The sequence below is a fragment of the Lissotriton helveticus genome, chromosome 11, assembly GCF_964261635.1.
Source record: "Lissotriton helveticus chromosome 11, aLisHel1.1, whole genome shotgun sequence".
NCBI classification, from domain to species: Eukaryota; Metazoa; Chordata; class Amphibia; order Caudata; family Salamandridae; genus Lissotriton; species Lissotriton helveticus.
In genome coordinates, this window is record NC_136072.1 from 307,417,495 (window position 1) to 307,435,744 (window position 18,250).

The 18,250-nt window shown below is 43.1% G+C and overlaps 1 long non-coding RNA gene across 1 annotated transcript in view; it reads left to right on the forward strand.

The window, feature by feature from the left end:
* Window positions 1-5,747: 5,747 nt before the first annotated feature.
* The window catches only part of LOC144792008 (uncharacterized), a 32,692-nt gene continuing 20,189 nt past the window's right edge, over window positions 5,748-18,250 (forward strand). The window contains exon 1 of the long non-coding RNA XR_013602500.1: window positions 5,748-5,895. This is a non-coding gene — a long non-coding RNA (uncharacterized LOC144792008). The remainder of the gene's footprint in view (window positions 5,896-18,250) is intronic.

The window sequence follows — 18,250 nt, forward strand, 5'->3', positions numbered from 1 at the left end:
TTTTAAAATCTGATAGTATTTGCATTGAAAGAGCCTGCTGACATTACATTTCTTGAGGGAATATACCGTGATAGGGTTTTCTTAAGAAACCAGGGTCCTGAATCATGGAGAGCCTTATAGGTCAGGTAAAGGGCTTTTAGTTTGATCCTGTTTTTGAATCTCAACCAATGCAGATCCTTGAGAGCAGCGGAAGCCGAATGGTGCCTAGGGACATCCAGAAGGAGTCTGGCCGATGAATTCTGAAGGACCTGCAACTTATTTAGATATTGAGCTTGTAGGCTTATGTAGAGGCCGTAGCAATAATCAATTTTTGATAATGCTAAGGAAAGTTCAAGGTTTACTAGAAAGATGGTCTCTTCTTCCACTGACACTGATTGGTCGGGTCACAATCATTAAGATGTCTATTTTACCATTCATTTTATTTCTTTTTGCCAATGTACCCTTAAAAAATTATAGTTGACATTTTAAGGAATTGGCTTCCCCATTAGACGTTTTGTATGGAACAAGAAAGCCTCCAGGGTGAAATATTAAATTCTCCACCTGGATAAAACCAGTGTGGTTTAGTGCTCCCCATTTTCAGACATATTACCAGGTGGCATTAGTTGATATCGTGGCAAAAATAATTAAAGGGACTGGACTGCTAGAAGATTTTTTATTGAGGAACCTGCAATCGAATTGCTGCTCTTCATGAAATCTGCAAACCTACTGAAGAAGACTGGATACAAGGTATTGCAGGAGTTAGGAAATCAAATTTGTGCCCTGTTTAGATCATTTCAGATCCTAGTTTGCCATAGGTATATGAAAGTACTGGATTGCAAACCTTTTGGTCTAAATTTATAAAGGGCAACAGTATGACTTTAAAATTCTAAAGGTTTTGTGGAATTTTTTTAATAAAATATAATCAGATTAAATGGGAAAGTTTTTTTAAAGGTACATAGTGATAACTCTCTTTTTAGAAGCTGATGTTAGGAAACGAGTGAAGGAGCCCAGTTAGTTGTTCGGTCCCTAGTTATGAACAAGCTTACAGGTATTGGCAATTGGTATGGAGTGCAGCGTAAACATTCGGGCAAGGATATAGTCGGTGATTTCCTGCAAAAGATCAATGAGAAAACCCATTGTAAATTATCAGAAGGAGATTGGCAGCTTATTTCAGGGATAAAGCATTCATTTCCGAGGGCAGTGATTTATAAAAGAAAATCTTATCTATCCCGATGGATGTCACATTACTCTCCTTAAATGCTCCCCAAAATATTTAAGTTAGTTCTGGATCAAAGTGTTCATTGTCAGTGGGATGGAACGGCAATTGACTTCATGTCCGAAACTCTCTCAATTCTGTGCGGAGTTATTACCATCTATTAGCAAAGGTGTTTAGTCCAGGACTGCAGCAGAAGCTTGCTTACTGTTATTTTGTGTCTCCAATGATAGCCGCGAAATAAACGGGCACTTCTTATTTTGATTGCATTATTGGTAGTACACTTGTTTATACTGTAATATTGGAGAACACCGCAGATTCCAACCTTTCAGGGCTGGCATGAAAAAATGTTAAGGATAAAAAACCTTTGGAGGGCGTGGCTTATGCCCGAAGGAGATGGCGGTGTCTCCCTAGCTCTCCCGTGCGGCCGAGACGGAGGCGGGCCCGACGCGACTCCTTTCCCCATGAACGGCGCTTGAGGGACATGCCGTGGGAAGGTATTCTGCTGCCCCTGAATCCTCTTTGGGAGCTCTTGCGGGGCTTTCCTTTCAGAAATTCGACAAGTGAGTGCTGTGCAACACGGCCATGTTAACGGCCGCCATTTTGTATTACCGCTGACGGAGCGCTGCTCCTAGCGGTCTTCTGCTTTGAACTTTTGCCGCACTTCATTCTGCTTAACTGCCTCACTTTCATTGAATTTAAGCCCCATTACATCTCTCCTTCGTGGGGCAGCGTTCAAACTTACAAACTTATCTGCTTGCTGCAATCGTGTTCCTCACACGGACTACCGCCATTTTGTACGCCCAGAGCCGTTGTTATTATCTCGGCTCCATTGCGATAATTACCCCATTTTTATGCAACGCTAACGCCTTTTCCGCTTCTACTACCTACTAGAATATCCTCTCTTTTGGACTTCGTTGGTTGACTTTATGCTCAACCTTTCATTACATGCTACTCATATAATGCAGTGACTATTTGTTGTACCTCACATACTGCTGCCTGTTGGGAATCATTCCCCTTAACGCTCAAACAGCCTTTTGTCAGCGATGATTTAACATTATGTGCTTTCAACTTACTTCAAGGACAATGACTTTAATTCCTACTGACTAACTGCAAATCTAAAGCCTGTATGTTCCTTACCCAACTATAATCATTATTAAGATGAGCTGTTATTATTATCTTATGGACGAGCTCTATTTACTTACCTGATTACCACAGGCTTGTTTCTTCATATATTATATTTCTTTATATAATATTTCATGAGGTCATGGTGTTTTTGAGCTTTCAGCTCCAATGTTATTTGCATGTACTCTTATTTGAATTTATTATATTTATTCCTACCACATTTTTGCTACAGTGGTGATGTATAACCCATTCTGCCTTCGATATTGTTGACTTTAGTGCCATAATTACCTACTTTGTTCATTCAGCTATTGCATTTTCACATTGTTGCTCTCTTTCACAACGGAATTGTTATTAATCTTTAGGATTTATATTCTTCTTGCTCCTAAATTTCAATTATTTTTAAAGCATTTACCTTCTGTATGGGGAGACTTTCTAATGACCTGCACAAACCTTCTCCCTCTGCACGGAAATTTTTGGTTCATATGAGTTCTCGCTATCAGTGTTTAACAATAGAAGACTTACCTGATACTCCATCCTCTAAAGGTTCATCAACATCTTCCATTCCGGGGGAGGAGCTACGCTAGCAACCAAGATGGCCGCGTAGGCTCCCAGCTCCGCCGACCTCCGTATCCTGCCAGAAGATCCTGTCGATAATCCTGATTTAACGCCCGACCCCCATGTGGGTGAACCGCTGCTCACTCCGATGGTGCAATTCTGGAAACTTAATTCGCTTGGGTGACGAAGTTGTGTCGAGTGGAAGTTTGCGGCCTAATCCAGCAGGAGAGCCGGGGCCTCGAGTTTTGACCTGCCCGGGTCGTAGTTGAACAACATCGGCCTTGGGAGCCAGTCAGGGTCCGGTCTACGGTAGTGGAGGTTTTTTCCTTGCCCGAACTTGACGGTGCTCATTTTGCCTGACCAACACTGAGGGAGGAGTGACGTGGCACGACAGTGGCTGGGAGTGGAGGTCCCTGACCCGTGGACCCGGTGTGACTCGGCCGGGGTTCGGCGGGTCGGGGTCTTCGCCCACGCAGACGAGCTGCATATTGTTGCCGCAGAATCTGGTCAGTCCCCTCCGACGACGTCCGTTCCGCTCCTGTCTGTTCCCCCCGGGGAAGCCGGCTCCTCGGGGGAAGTGACCATGATCGTTGTTGAGTGTGGAGAAATGGATCGGACGGAGAGTGAGCCGTCGCTAAAGACCGTAATGGCAGCCATTGGGGCATTTCATTCACATGTGGATGCCCTGCTCCACAAAATGATGTCGAGCTTATTGGCAATGGAGTACGTGGAACCGGACCCTGCTACATCTCAGGTATTACCACAAGCTGCGATTCCAACTACGACCACTTTGATTCTGGACGAGGACCCCGTGCGACAAGAGGAGCAGCAACCCTTGATTGGTCCCTTGGAACCCCCCGAACCCAGGGTTTTGAACGTATTGACATACTTACCATCGTTGCTGACTTCGGGAAAACCGATTTGCACCCCCTCCCCGGAAAATCCTTTGGGTGACTGTCCTTGGACTTCTGTTTCATCCTCTCCCTCTCTAGTGACTCTACTATCTTGGAGCAAACCACATTGGCACTATTCGTCCGTAAGGGAGTGTTCCTATGCTGCTGAAGTTCTTAGCCACTTGCTGACTTTGAATTGTATTGTATTGCATTTATTTAGACTCTTTTTTTGCTTTGATTCTCCTGCTGAAGTCCTGGGAGGGGCTCACACAATGGTTCGGAAGGGCCAGGGTTGAATATAGTCGACGGTAACTGGTGTCACTGCCCTAAAGGATGTGGAGTTTGTGGCTGTTTATCTCGCGGGAGGTTGGGCGGTGTGTCACGGCTCCCCCCTGTTTTATTCTAAGTAACTATTGATAGTATTGACTTTTCACCATAGGGGGTGCTGGTTTCTGGCGGGAGGAGAGGGGACCGGGAGCTTATATAGAAATGCCCTCCCCCACAGTCTCTCTCTTTTCTTCTTTTAGAATCTAGTTAGTTGGGGCGACAGGCACACTGCTTAGGGGGTTAGGTGATAGCCGTTGCAGGGGTGCAGGGTGGGGTGGATGGGTTTTTTGTTTTCTTTTTGTTATCGCTCATATGGTTTCTCTTTTTTTCGATCTCTTTTTAGTTTTTTCCTTGATTAGTAATGTTGTCGAAATATCCTGATTTTGTGTTTTTTACATTTTAGTATCTGGCTGTCATGAATCTCTGCAATTCTAGGTTTACGGGGGAGAGGGTCTTGGGAGTCCGCATTTAAACTGTTTATCGACTATAATTTTGCAAGTCATGTCTCGAATTCATTAGTGCGGGCCTCCTGGAGATTTCTCTGTTGCTTCACGTCTATCCTGCTACTGTCCCTGTTCACTCTATTAACATATATGTTTATATGGCACCAGATATGTCTTTTCCTTTTGTTTCTGTCTTAAAAATAATAAAAAGATTTATAAAAAAAAAACATCTTCCATTCCATCAACATCTGATACTAAAAAAGGCTCCATTAAAAGACTAAAGAAAGACCCTCCCTCTCCTCCTAAACAGTCCTCTTCAACCACGATGGACATTTTGCTAGATGAAATAAGGGCCTTGCGTCCTTTCATTGAGGAGACCAAATCTACCCTCCAAATGCTTTCAGACAAATGGTCCACTGTTGATGAACGGGTCACTGTGCTGGAACAAAATGTTACTTCACTTGGGACTTCTGTATCTAAAGTTGGCCGTTATGCACACAAATCTCAGCCCTACACAAGCAGATTGAAAATTTAGAGAACAGAAGCAGAAGGAATAATTTACGCATTTATGGCCTTGTAGAAGGATCAGAAGGATCTGACCCTATTGCTTATTTCAAATCCTTTCTGACAAAAATTCTTCAACTACCAGAAGGTACTAATCTTAACATACAGAGAGCACATCGTTTGGGCTCACTCCCTGGCATGACGTCTATCTCAGCAACAAAGAGACCAAGAGGTGTTATCCTGTATTTCCTTGAATATACTGACTTACTCGTAGTTCTATATGCGGCAAGAGCTATGAATCGTGTTACTTGGTCAGGGAACCGTCTTTATTTTTCACAGGATTATGCTGAATCAACAGCAGATCGGCGCAAGGAATTGTTGTCCTTTCGACCACAATTACGCTCTATGGGAGCACGCTTTGGGTTTTTTCATCCCTGCCTTTTTAAAGTGACTTTCAACAATAAGACCATCACCTACAATGGCCCGCTGAAGCTAAACAGTTTTCTTTACTCTCACAATGTCGACAAAATGGATACCGCTTCTGCATCAAGCTCTAAGTAATCTCCCTTTATTGAAGGTGTTCAGTTAAAAAATGTTGTAGTTACTGTTCTTGACTGATGTCCATTTGTTACATACTGTATTGCATAGATAATCTATTTTGTCACTTACCTATTCTGTTGAATCTCACAATCTTTTTTATTCACACAGATCTCCTTCCTGCACGTCTCGTTCCTCCCTTATGTTTTTGAAGTCCGTTGGGTCCGCCCTCCCCTTCCGTCCTCCCCTTTGAGCTTTGGACGTGTCATTGTTCCATGTGGCCTCCACCCTCCTACCCCTTGTAGGTTTCGGATGTTATGTAAGTTAATTACTCTCCACTTTATCTTCCTGTTTTTTGTCATCTTCTTCCTTCTTTTATTTCTTCTTTATTCATATCTCCTCCTTAACCCTCTTTCCAATTCAGCTTCGTTTCGAGTTTTATCTGATCTTTATACTCTTTCCTTGCTGTTTTCCTATTTTTCTTCTCTCCTTTTTCTCTTATTCTCTTTTTCTCAATTTCAGCTCTCTCTAATTTCATACAGCTGGCTGGTTGTAAAATTAAGTTATTGCTCTTTATGGATATACTTTGATTGGCTTTTGATGTATTTCTATGACTTTTTCATATGCCTTTAAAAATTGTATCTTGGAATGTTAGAGGTTTGCATTCACCTATTAAGAGACAAAGAGTTTTAACGCACTTAGCTAAACTCAACGCAGATATTGCTTGTTTACAGGAATCTCACTTGTCAACTGTAGAATCTGCTAAGCTAAAAAGGGGTTGGGTGGGTGAGGTTTTCTTCTCCCCAGGTGATGGCAAACATAATGGTGTCCTTATTTTATTTCGGAAATCCCTTTCTGTCAAAATATTAACGAATTGCATGGATCAATTAGGAAGGTGGGTTTTGGTTAAATTTGTGGTAGATACTGTTCCCATTTCACTTTTGAATATATATGCCCCTACAATTGATGACGCCTCCTTCTGGCCCTCCTTAGCCCCACACATCACACAGCATTATGACGATAACTTTATCCTAGCAGGTGACTGTAATGAAGTGTTTGACCCTATTTTGGATAGACATTCTTCTATGGCATATTTTCCTCACAAATCGCACAAATCTTTTACACAACTTGTCGCTCAATATAAACTCATTGATGCATGGAGACTCTGCAATCCTATTTTACGGGAATATTCCTTTTACTGACCCCCTCATCAAACCCAATCACGACTAGACTATTTTTTCATTTCACATCACCTTTCCCAATCCCTCACTGCAGCGGATATTGGCTCTATTCTGATATCAGATCATGCCCCGGTTACCATACATTTGGACATATTACAAAAACCCTCCCTCACTCGGAAATGGCGTTTTAATAATTCCCTCCTTCTTGACTCAGACTTTGTCCCTTCCTTCACTTCTTTTTTTCATGAGTACTTCCTGTTGAATCAATCTAATGATATTTCCTTTCCTGTGGTCTGGGATGCATTTAAAGCATCTGCTAGAGATTTCATCCTTAGATTCGTTTCTCGAAAACGAAAAAAAGCACAACAAATAACTAATGACCTATTGTCTAAAATTAAACAACTAGAACACTCTTATTACACTTCTAAATCAAAGGATTCTTTAACTGAACTAATAGATGCTAAATTTCAATTCAATGAAAACACCACAAACAACGTCTCAAATTTCTTATTAAGATCCAGTGCTAAATTCTATGGTGTCAGTTAGAGGCAGTTAAATGATATATGCAGTTAGCATTACATGAACAAGAAACAAGGAGGCTCATATGGTTTAAAAGCTTGTTATTCACCAATTCAAAGGAGGGTGTTTCACATGGAAATACAGTTAAACAGCACTGTACAGAGAGAATCATGTGACAACCCGAAGGCACTTGGTGAGTGGTGATATTTACAATTGGTGAAAGGTGAAGATGCAAGTGCTGAACGTGAACAGTGTGAGCGGCGCAAAGTGACAAAGAAATTATACAGTGATGGCTCCGCAGGATTAAGTTATAGTCACTTAAATCATGGAACAAACAATTTTACAGGAGCCAAAAACGTTAAATGCGCCATAAAATTGCGCTGTGATGTCGACGGCGTTTCGATCCCCTTGAGTCGGGATCGTCATCAGGACAGGGTTGTCGAAATACGAGCAGTGTTGTACACGCAATGATAACGTGGTCTCTGGATTCCCTGGCGGTAGCAGCGAATGCGGCGTCTGCAATTGTTTGGCGTGGCCAAGGGCAGTTACAGCTGGTTCGATTCAGCGCCAGCCGCCCGTACTGCCTGAGCCCTCATCGCCGCCGGCCTCCTTGATTTACTCAGGCGATGCCACGCTGTAACTGGCCTTGGCCACGCCAAACAATTGCATCATTCAACTCAAGGGGATCGAAACGCCGTCGACATCATAACGCAATTTTATGGCGCATTTAACGTTTTTGGCTCCTGTAAAATTGTTTTGTTCCATGATTTAAGTGACTATAACTTAATCCTGCGGAGCCATCACTGTATAATTTCTTTGTCACTTTGCGCCGCTCACGCTGTTCACGTTCAGCACTTGCATCTTCACCTTTCACCAATTGTAAATATTACCACTCACCAAGTGCCTTCGGGTTGTCACATGATTCTCTCTGTACAGTGCTGTTTAACTGTATTTCCATGTGAAACACCCTCCTTTGAATTGGTGAATAACAAGCTTTTAAACTATATGAGCCTCCTTGTTTCTTGTTCATGTAATGCTAACTGCATATATCATTTAGCTGCCTCTAACTGATACCTGTTGGGAATTGTTGTTCTTTATACTCCACACCCATCCCAACGTGGTTTATGGGTTTTACTCCTGTGTTTCTTATACAAATTCTATGGTGGCCAGAACAAAGCTGGAAAATTATTGGCTAATTACTTAAAGGTGAAACAAAACAAAATTAACATAGATTCTATTTATGGCCAAGACCGTTTATTGAAACATAAAGATGATGAGATTCTAGCTGAATTTCTTAAATTCTACAAATCATTGTATTCATCTGAAACTTCTTCTTCGGATCATTCCATCTCCCAGTTTTTGTCTAAAATCCAGCCTCTTTCTGATAGCCCTCCTGATCTTTCCTCACTGGAGACAGATCTTACACAAAAAGAACTCCTTCTTGCACTGAACACTCTTAAAAAAGAACAAGCTCCAAGCCCAGATGGCTTCATAGTAGAATTTTTTTCTCATTTCTCAAACTTACTTATTCCCAAATTACATACTCTTTTATCTACGTTTCTGAAATCTGGTACTTCTTCTGGCTCCTTCTCAGACGCTCTTATTTGTATTATCCCTAAACCAGGTAAAGATGCGCAATTTTTCCAAACATTATCTGCCCATTTCTTTGGTTAACATTGATTAAAAAATGTTCTCAAAAGCTTTGGCCCTCCGTTTGGAATCTCACTTACCTGACCTTTTAGGAAAAGAACAGTCTGGCTTCGTTAAAGGCAGATTGCTTACCGATAACACTAGATTATTTTTTTATATTCTTTCCAAGACTTCGCATTCCTCCCATTCTCTTGCAGCCATAGCTTTGGATGCAGAAAAAGCATTTGATAGGCTTGAATGGCCGTATCTTTTCCACACTTTGAAATGGTTTGGCTTTGGTCCTAAAATTTCTACCTCGATCTCTCTCTTATATTCTCACCCAAGAGCAGCGGTATCGGTGAATGGGGGCATCTCTTCGTATTTTTCCCTTGGTAGAGGGGTAAGACAGGGCTGTCCACTATCTCCTTTTTTGTTTAATCTAGCCCTAGAACCTTTTTTATTGCGGATCCGTCAAAATGGTACAATTCATGGCTTTAATTTTCAGCAGACCACTGTCAAAATGGTGACATATGCTGATGATGTTTTAATGTTTTTATCTCAACCCAAACTATCCCTTCCTGCTTTCCTAGATGAGGTTAATTCTTTTGCGCAAGTCTCTGGTTACAAATTAAATAAAGATAAATGCGAAATCTCACCCCTTACTAAATTTACCTATAAAGCTGACTACACCGATTCGGTTTTTACATGGAATCCTAATTCTATTAAATACTTAGGTCTTCACTTTACTTCCTCCCTTTCGGGCACAGTTACCCGTTGTATGGAAGATTGTATACAAAAAGTTATCACTCTAACCTCGAAATGGCATCCCTTGTATTTATCGTGGTGGGGTAGACTGGATACAATTAAAATGATGCTTTCAACCATAATTCTGTATACAGTTTCTAATATCCCACTTTCTATTCCTTTAAAATACTACAAGAAAATTAATTCCATCTTATCTGTTTTCCTATGGGGTCACAAAAAATCGTGCATGTCTATCTTTAAATTGACTCGCCCAAAAACAGAGGGAGGGGTGAACTTTCCAAACTTTCCCTTGTATCATAAATTCTTTTTTTTAAACCAAGCATCAAGATGGTTATCTGACCGCTCCATGCCTTCTCCTCTCTGGACTATCCTAGAACAATCTTTTATTTCTCCTTTTTCTTTCAAAGAATATCTTTCTTTTTCCCACAAACCACAATCCATATCTACTCCTATCCTCAAATACACCTCCAAGATTCTCCCCCCTCCTCTTATGTCTTCTTTTCTCGAGCAACCTCGTTGGCATAATAAATCTATCTTAATAAATAATAAACCGATTTTCTGGAAATCTTGGAGACAACGAGGCCTTATTTGGGTACACCAATTGTTTCACCAAGGTCAAACTATTTCATATTCATTAGCTGCTGCCTCGTTTCATTTTCCTTCTACCTTTCGCTCTAAATATTCTTTGCTAACAAATGTACTTCAACTCGCTTATAACACTCACACTTATTCCCCTCCTCCTTCATATCTGGAACCTTCTAACATATCTACACTACGACCCTTATTATTTCATGGTACCAGAGCCTCCAGGATCTACACACTTCTCCATGCTCCATCAAAACCACGTGCCAAAACTAATACAGAAAATGCTTGGGAGGACGCGTTAGGTGTTTCCTGGTCTATAGAGTTATGGGATAAATTATGGTTTAAACTACGCAGATCATCAAGGCTGCGAATACCACTCAGACACTCTTTTTTGTTTATAATAGACTTTTATTGTCACCACTTATTCTTAGCAAAAGACATTTTGACATTTCAGATAATTGTTGGACTTGCTCCTCACCATGTGCGGACTTGTTCCACACGTTTTTGAAATGTACCTCAGTCCACACATTTTGGGTCAAAGTATGGTCTCAAATCAACACTATCTTTTCCTCTAATCACCCTTTTTCTATTTCTCATATTTTTTTAGGTAGCGTTTCCCCGATTTGGGATAATTGTACTTTTAACATAAGAATAATTGACCTGCTATTAGCAGTAGCTTTTCAGCAAATAACTAAGCATTGGAAGGACTTTACCAAACTATCCTATCAGGCATGGTGGTATGCAGTCTGCTACAATCACAGGTTAGATACAACATTTGTATACCCGATGAGTCTCGCTCCAAAGCGTAAAGAACTATGGGATTCAGTTACATCATTTATTGATACGAGTGCTAGGTGTTCTTTGTCTCAAACCCCCTTACATCAAGAAGTTGCTAAACCTCCATAACTTCCATTAGGTTCATATCTTTATTTGGGAGTTTATTTCTTTTTTATTCTACTCAACTGTTTCTTATGTATTTAATTGATATGTATTTATCACTTACCGGTTATTTCTGAATATTATTTTGTTATCCTTTATTGATTCCTTTACTGCCAATTTCAATAGCTAAGCTTTATGTTTATCATATAATCATTATTACCACACTTTGTATGTTTTTATCTTATTTGCTTAAATAAACTTCTCTTGAACTTAAAAAAGGATAAAAAACCTTTGAAGAAGCATATGCGCTATGAGTTGGGAATGTCACAAAGTTTATAGCTATTTGGAGTTCATTTGAGTCTCCTGAAAGTAATCTAGATTGAGGGTTCCTTTTTAGGTTTTATAGTGTTTGATGTGATGCTCCTAATCTCTGCATCAGGATCGATTATAAAGTTTTCTATTTACACTTTTTGCACATTGTGCTTATCAGGATCTATGCTGCAATTTATGGAATGAAAGACTATGTAGTTATTGCATTTCCACAGAGGAATACGCACTGGCACTTTCTTGGCTCTAATGTCTGTTTTCAGTATAAGGTCTATTGCTGCTAGTTATGTGATGGTATAATTGTCTCTGAACCAATATTGAAGGCTATTTTACTTACTGCTCCATTGCACGTTCATTAGCTTAAGGGTTTTTACTGCTAATAATATATATTTTCGCACTTTCGTCATCTTAAGGGTTATTGCTGTTAACATTATGATGAGTTACCATTAATCTCCATGTGAGGATTAATTGTTATGTTTTCTATGTGCACCTCCATCCACCCTGTTGTATTTTTGAATTATGCTGCTACCTGAAGGATGAAGTATTGGTAGTTTCGGCATTGAAGTTAGGTTTTCTTTTTATTACATACATTTGTATATTCATTCCGTTTATTCAGATTATGATTTGTACCATGCACTTCATCACCTTAAGACTGTAACCTCCCGATATATGGAAGATCATGTCAATGCTCTTACTGGTTTCTATGGTTCACACTATGCACTTAGGCCCGTATGTACAAAATTCCCAAATAGGGAATCTATAGAAATCGCTATCTGGGGATCAAATTAGGGAATGTATGTAAACTGCACGTCCCCAAAAGCTATTCCTACCGATTCACATTCGCTATTAGGAAATTGCAATTAGGAAATGACAAATTTACGATTTCATAATAGGAAAAACATCACAAAGCAACACAGAAAACATAGACATTGCCTTATCTGTCTTTGTCTCCCATCTCAGTTTCATGAACTAATATTTCCCTAGGGCTGCTGTTGTTCTGTCTTCTTGCGAGCATGTTTGATTAACAATTGCAGCTATGCCCTCTGCTGTGGATCTTTAGTCGTGGGCCATGAATGGCTATCTATAAAAGACTCCTATCAGTACATTTCCCACCTCTTACGTTTGCACATAGTGATACCCACTGATTACAGCAGAGCCTGGCCCCACGTTTCTTTCATTGCTTAACAATCTGTCATTTGTGAGGGAGAAATAAAATCCATTCTTACACAGGGGAAAGAGTGTGAACAACATTGTGTTTTTCAGGGTTATCTCTCATACATAGGAAATACTGAAGTTCTGTGAGTTTGCAGATCAGAAGACTGGCAAGATATTTAGAGTCAATATTTGCATCTACAATTAAGTTAAACAAGTATTTGCAATGCAATACGTCTCGCATTATTAAAGTATGAGCTATTGGCATTGCTAAATAATGCAACACCAATACTTTGGTTTTTTAAAACATTTTAAAAAAGGCATTTCCATGTCCAATGCTATGAGCTTAAACTCTCGCAAATGCGAGACCGAAGTCAGGCAAAGCACTGTGGTCCCAGAGCTGGCCTGGCTGACACTGGTCTGCCGCTACCTCTGCGCCCAAGCGTCGTCCCTGCCTGGCGGCTCCTTCTTCCAACTCGCTCTGCCACTGCTAATGCCCGCTCCTGCCCTCGGTGATTTTACCAAAAGCATAGAGTAGGCGGCATCGCTCCCTGCAACACCGTAAAAAAAATAATCACATGGTTATTTTACGATGTTGCTGGAAGCAATGCCCCCAACACTTTGGTTTGGGTGAAATCATGGATGGGAGAAAGGCATGCAGCTGCCATAATTAAAAAACAACAACACCGAGTTGGGCGAGCTGTGCACAAAACCCATAGACGGATTGAATGTAAAAATAAATTTAAAAAATGAGTTAAGAAACCTGCATGCTGGTCCCTCGAGTGGTGGGTGTGGCTCCACTGTGTAAGAGAATGCACGCATAGCAGGCAGCAAACACAAACAAAAAGTGGCCCCCATTGCTAAAGCTCACGTCCCACCAGTGGTCTTTACATTAATTAAGCAACGAGTTCTTGCTAAGGGCTAGTACAAGCTATGCAGTAAGGACATGGTAAAAGGTCCAGTCTTGATGGGAGGTTACAAATGAAGACAACGTGGTACTAAGGAGGGACTAACAAGCCTATTGACTAATCAGAAGCCAGCAATTACGAAGGACAATGACACAAGCCAATTAAAAATATGGGCCGGCGTCAAGTCCATACTCCAATACAGCATGCCTCGCAGAGCAGCGCATGCGCAGCCCAGGCTCGACGTAAAAAAACAGATTGGTTGTTGTAAAGTAGTGGTCATGCTCGCTTTCAGGTCAAACCTACTGAGCATGCATGTGCTGCCTGTCACAAGACATATCGTGGGCTTACCAAGAACATTAAGGCCTGTCCATTGGTTGGCTTTCCCGTCCCTCACCAGCATTAAAATATAGAATAATTGAACTTCCCAGTAGTAAAAGACACCCTTAAAACAAACATGCTGTCTTTCTCAAATAAAAGATAGTTGTAAAGCAGAACCATCTTGTTCTGCGATCACATTTTTTGGTAACTTAAGCTTTAGTCATATACTACCTTATATAAACTGGATAAAGTAATCAGACTTTGTAGGAAATAAATCAAACAAGCCGATGTTCCTGACACTTGTTGGTCTTGTTCATCTGAGCAAGCTGATTTAAAGCACGTATTATTCAGGTGCCCACAGGTTTTACATTTCTGGAATCAAGTCTGGACACAAATTGTATGTAAGGAGTATTTATTTACAATGGTGACATGTGAGGGGAGGTGAACATTTACATTAAGGTGATTAGTGAAGCAGTGAGTTGACAGTTATGGTAAATGAGAGAATCGAGTAGTCAGTCACCACATTGATGTGGTGACCCAGTCCAACAGACAGATGCCATTCACAAGGCAGTGTGGGTAAGGACAGTCCAAAAAGTCAATGCAGTAGTGAAGAGGGTTGTCTTAATGGCTGGCTTGGTGACTGACGCTTGGCAGGTGCTTTGCCACGGGATACTCCCAGGGATTTCCTGGGACAGCCCCTTCGTCGCTTGGCAGGGGGACCTCTACTGTGGGGCTAGTGGGGTCTGAGGACTCACCCCTCGCTGTGGCCGCAGGGGAGGATGTTGAACTGTCATCCTGTGGCACACTAGAGGGAGGTGGAGGTGTTGGCTGTGGCGCAGGCATTTCCCTCAGTACCGCCACTAGCTGGCCCAAGAAGTCCACAATTTGGCCCATGCGGCTGTCCATGGACCTCATCAGTAGGAGGAGCTTGTGTGAATCTTCTTCTGACCGGCCCTTTCGTCCCTGGGTCCGTTTATAGGCCCCAAGGACTCGTTGATGTTGTCCAGGGCTTCGGTCCCAAGGTCTGGTTGTCTGTGACTGACCCTTGCCCTCCCACCTGCTCTGCTGCCATTGACCTGTTGCCTCACCACTGTGGGCCCCCATATCCTCTCCCTGCACTCCTCAGTTGGTGGTGTGGGCTGGTCATCCTCTGGGACAGGGAGAGTGTTGCAGGCAGCACTGCTGGTGGTAGTGGTGGAGGATACACAGGCCGTAAAAGCAGGGGGTCTGCGGATAGGTTGGTGTTGCTGCAAATGTGGTGAGGGGACGAAGTGGTCCTGGGACCTATTGTGTCCGGGCACACCTGATGGGCCGGCGTCGAGCTCCTCGACTTCTGAATCCCAGGAGTCAACATCAGTGAGTTCATGTTCTCAAGGGAAGGGGGGATGGGGGAGTTGGCTCTGCAGTTACTGGTGTTGTCCTCTGCAGTCAGTTCTTGGTCACCTGTGGGACAGAGAGGAAATGGTCATTGTAGTGCACCCTGCAAGCTTTGTGTTAGATGTGTATTATTCACTGTTTGTACCCCACACAGTTGACTAATCATCACATTATTTGTATGCACACTACTGTGCCTCCTGACATGATGTTGTGGAACATGCATTACTTGTCCATGGTGTGACGTGTTGAAACATACCATGCACCACATGCATATTGTGTGATTACAGGGACATGTGGCCATGTTGCGACTAGCGCAACAAAGAATTTATGTGTAGCCTCTATGTTGATTACTGTGCTTGGAAGACATTACAACTGAGCCTGAACTGGCCATTGTCATCGCATGCATACCTTTGTCATGTCATGTGCAAATCTAAATTTGTACCACCAACCATGCATTCTTTGCTTTCATATGGACCTTGATGCTCTGGCCACATAGCTCTTACATATGGCATTCAGTGCTGTGCATGATTGTGCACAGACTTTCTTCTACATGTGAATTGGTGTGTGACACTTTGGTTGCTGTGACAGTTACATTCGCTTAGCTGTCTGCACACTGTGAGTGGCAATAGGATCTGTGTGTATATTTGTGTGATGAGGGCTGGTGTTGTCATATGGCACCATGCTTTTTGAGAGGAATGGCTGGGTGCATGTACTGGCTACTTACCTGTTCTGTTTTCACATTTGTTTGGGATTTGTGACACATCTGAGTGTGTGTGCTGGAGGCTTCCATCCTGCTCAGGGGTGGGACAAGAGAGCATAATATGTCTACCTACCTGTTAGTTTGAAGTGGACAGTGCAATGTCTGACATATGCATCTGGATTGGAGGGAGTGCTCCATCTGGATGATTTGTAGTGCAAGGGGGCATGGTGGTAGTAGTAGTGCAGGCCTCACACCCAATAAAAACCCTCCCTGTGATGATGGCTACCTAACTGTGAGTTTGGTTGTTGTACTACAATGGATGCCACATGCTTCTGGGTGGGTGGGTCTGGTTGTGCTCCATCTTGCTCAGCTGGGGAACAAGGGAGTATGCTGGGAGTTGTATTGCAGGCCTCCCACCCCCAAACAGCACAACCTGGTAAGATGGCTACCTACCTGTTAGATGGGGGTGAACAATGCAATGGCTGCCACATGCTTTTGGGTGGGGGTGAGCTCCATCTTGCTCAGCTGGGGAACAAGGGAGCATGCTGGGAATAGTATTGCAGGCCTCCCACCCCCAAGCAGCACAACCCTAGGAAGATGGCTACCTACCTGTTAGTTTGATGAGGGAAATGCAATGGCTGCCTCGTGCTTCTGGGTGGGTGGGGAGTGCTCCACCTTGCTCAACTGGGGAACATTGGTGCCTGGTGGGAGTTGTAGTGCAGACCTCCCAGCCCCAAACAGCCCTCCTTGTGATAATGGCTACCTACCTGTTAGTTGAAGGTGAGCAATGGAATGCCTGCCACATGCTTCTGGGTGGGTGGGGAGTGGTCCATCTTGCTCGGCTGGGGAACAAGGGAGCATGCTGGGAGTAGTATTGCAGGCCTCCTAACCCCAAACAGCACAACCTGGGAAGACGGCTACCTACCTGTTAGATGAGGGTGAACAATGCAATGGCTGCCACATGCTTCTGGGTGGTTGGGGAGTGCTCCATCTTGATCAGCTGGGGAACAAGTGAGAATGCTGGGAGTAGTATTGCAGGCACCCCACCCCCAAACCGCACAACCAGGGAAGATGGCTACCTACCTGTTAGATGAGGGCGAACAATGCAATGGCTGCCATCTGCTTTTGGGTGGGGTTGAGCTCCATCATGCTCAGGGGTGGGACATGGGTACCTGGTGGGAGTTGTAGTGCAGGCCCGCAGCCCCCAACAGCCCTCCTTGTGATAATGGCTACCTACATGTTAGTTTGGTTATTATACTACAATGGCTGACACATGCTTCTGGGTGGTTGGGGAGCGCTCCATCTTGCTAAGCTGGGAAACAAGGAGGCATGGTGGGAGTTGGTGTGCAGGCCTCCCAGCCCCAAACAGCCCTCCCAGGGAAGATTGCTACCTATCTGTTAGGTGAGTGGGAACCATACAATGGCTGGCACATGCTTCTGGGTGGGGGATTGCTCATCCTGCTCAGTGGTGGGACAGGGGGGGCTGTTGGGAGTTGTAGTGCTGTTTGCCTGGACACGTACAACCCTGTATGTGTTGACTACCTTTGGGGTGATTCAGATGGAGTGGATGTTACATCTATGGGACATATGTTGGATATTGTGGTGCATTTAAATATACTTGTGCCTCTGGGATGTAGCCTTGCAGTTGTGCTGGACAGTACATAGCAGTGTAGTGGTCTACATTTGTTTGTACTTACCAGCCTGCACTCCCCTGGCTATTCCTGTGAGACTCTCTCGATGCAGTATGGCAAGCAACTTCTCCTCCCATGCAGTGAATGTTCTTGGTGGAATGGGAGGGCCACCGCCAGTCCTCTGAGCCAGCTCACGGTTCTTGTTCCTCTTTTCTTTCACAACCCTCTTCAAGTCATGCCACCGCATCATGATTTCCTGCTGGGAGCGCGGGTTGGTCCCTACTGCATTGACCTTGTGGACTATCCTTGCCCACATTTGTGCTCTTGTGGCTAATGGAGTCTGTTGGACCATGCTACCAAACACTTGTGTTTCTACTCTGATTATCTCATCTACTATGACTGCCAACTCAATCTCTGTGAATTTGGGCATTTCCTGTGGTGCCATGGTGTGTGATGTGCAGAGGGGTTAGAGGTGCAGGGGTGTAAGTGGTGGGGGTGGGGGTGATGTGTATGGTGTGTGATGTGCAGAGGGGTTGGCGGTGCAGGTGTGGAAGTGGTGGTGGTGCTGTGTGAGTAGTGATGGAGTGTTGATTTGTCTCTCCGTTCAGCTGTAGTGTATGTCCCTTCACTTCTGGAGTATTGCAAGGATTGTGGTCAGGGAAGGGGCTGGATTTATACTCAGATATGTGGGTGTGTCAAAATG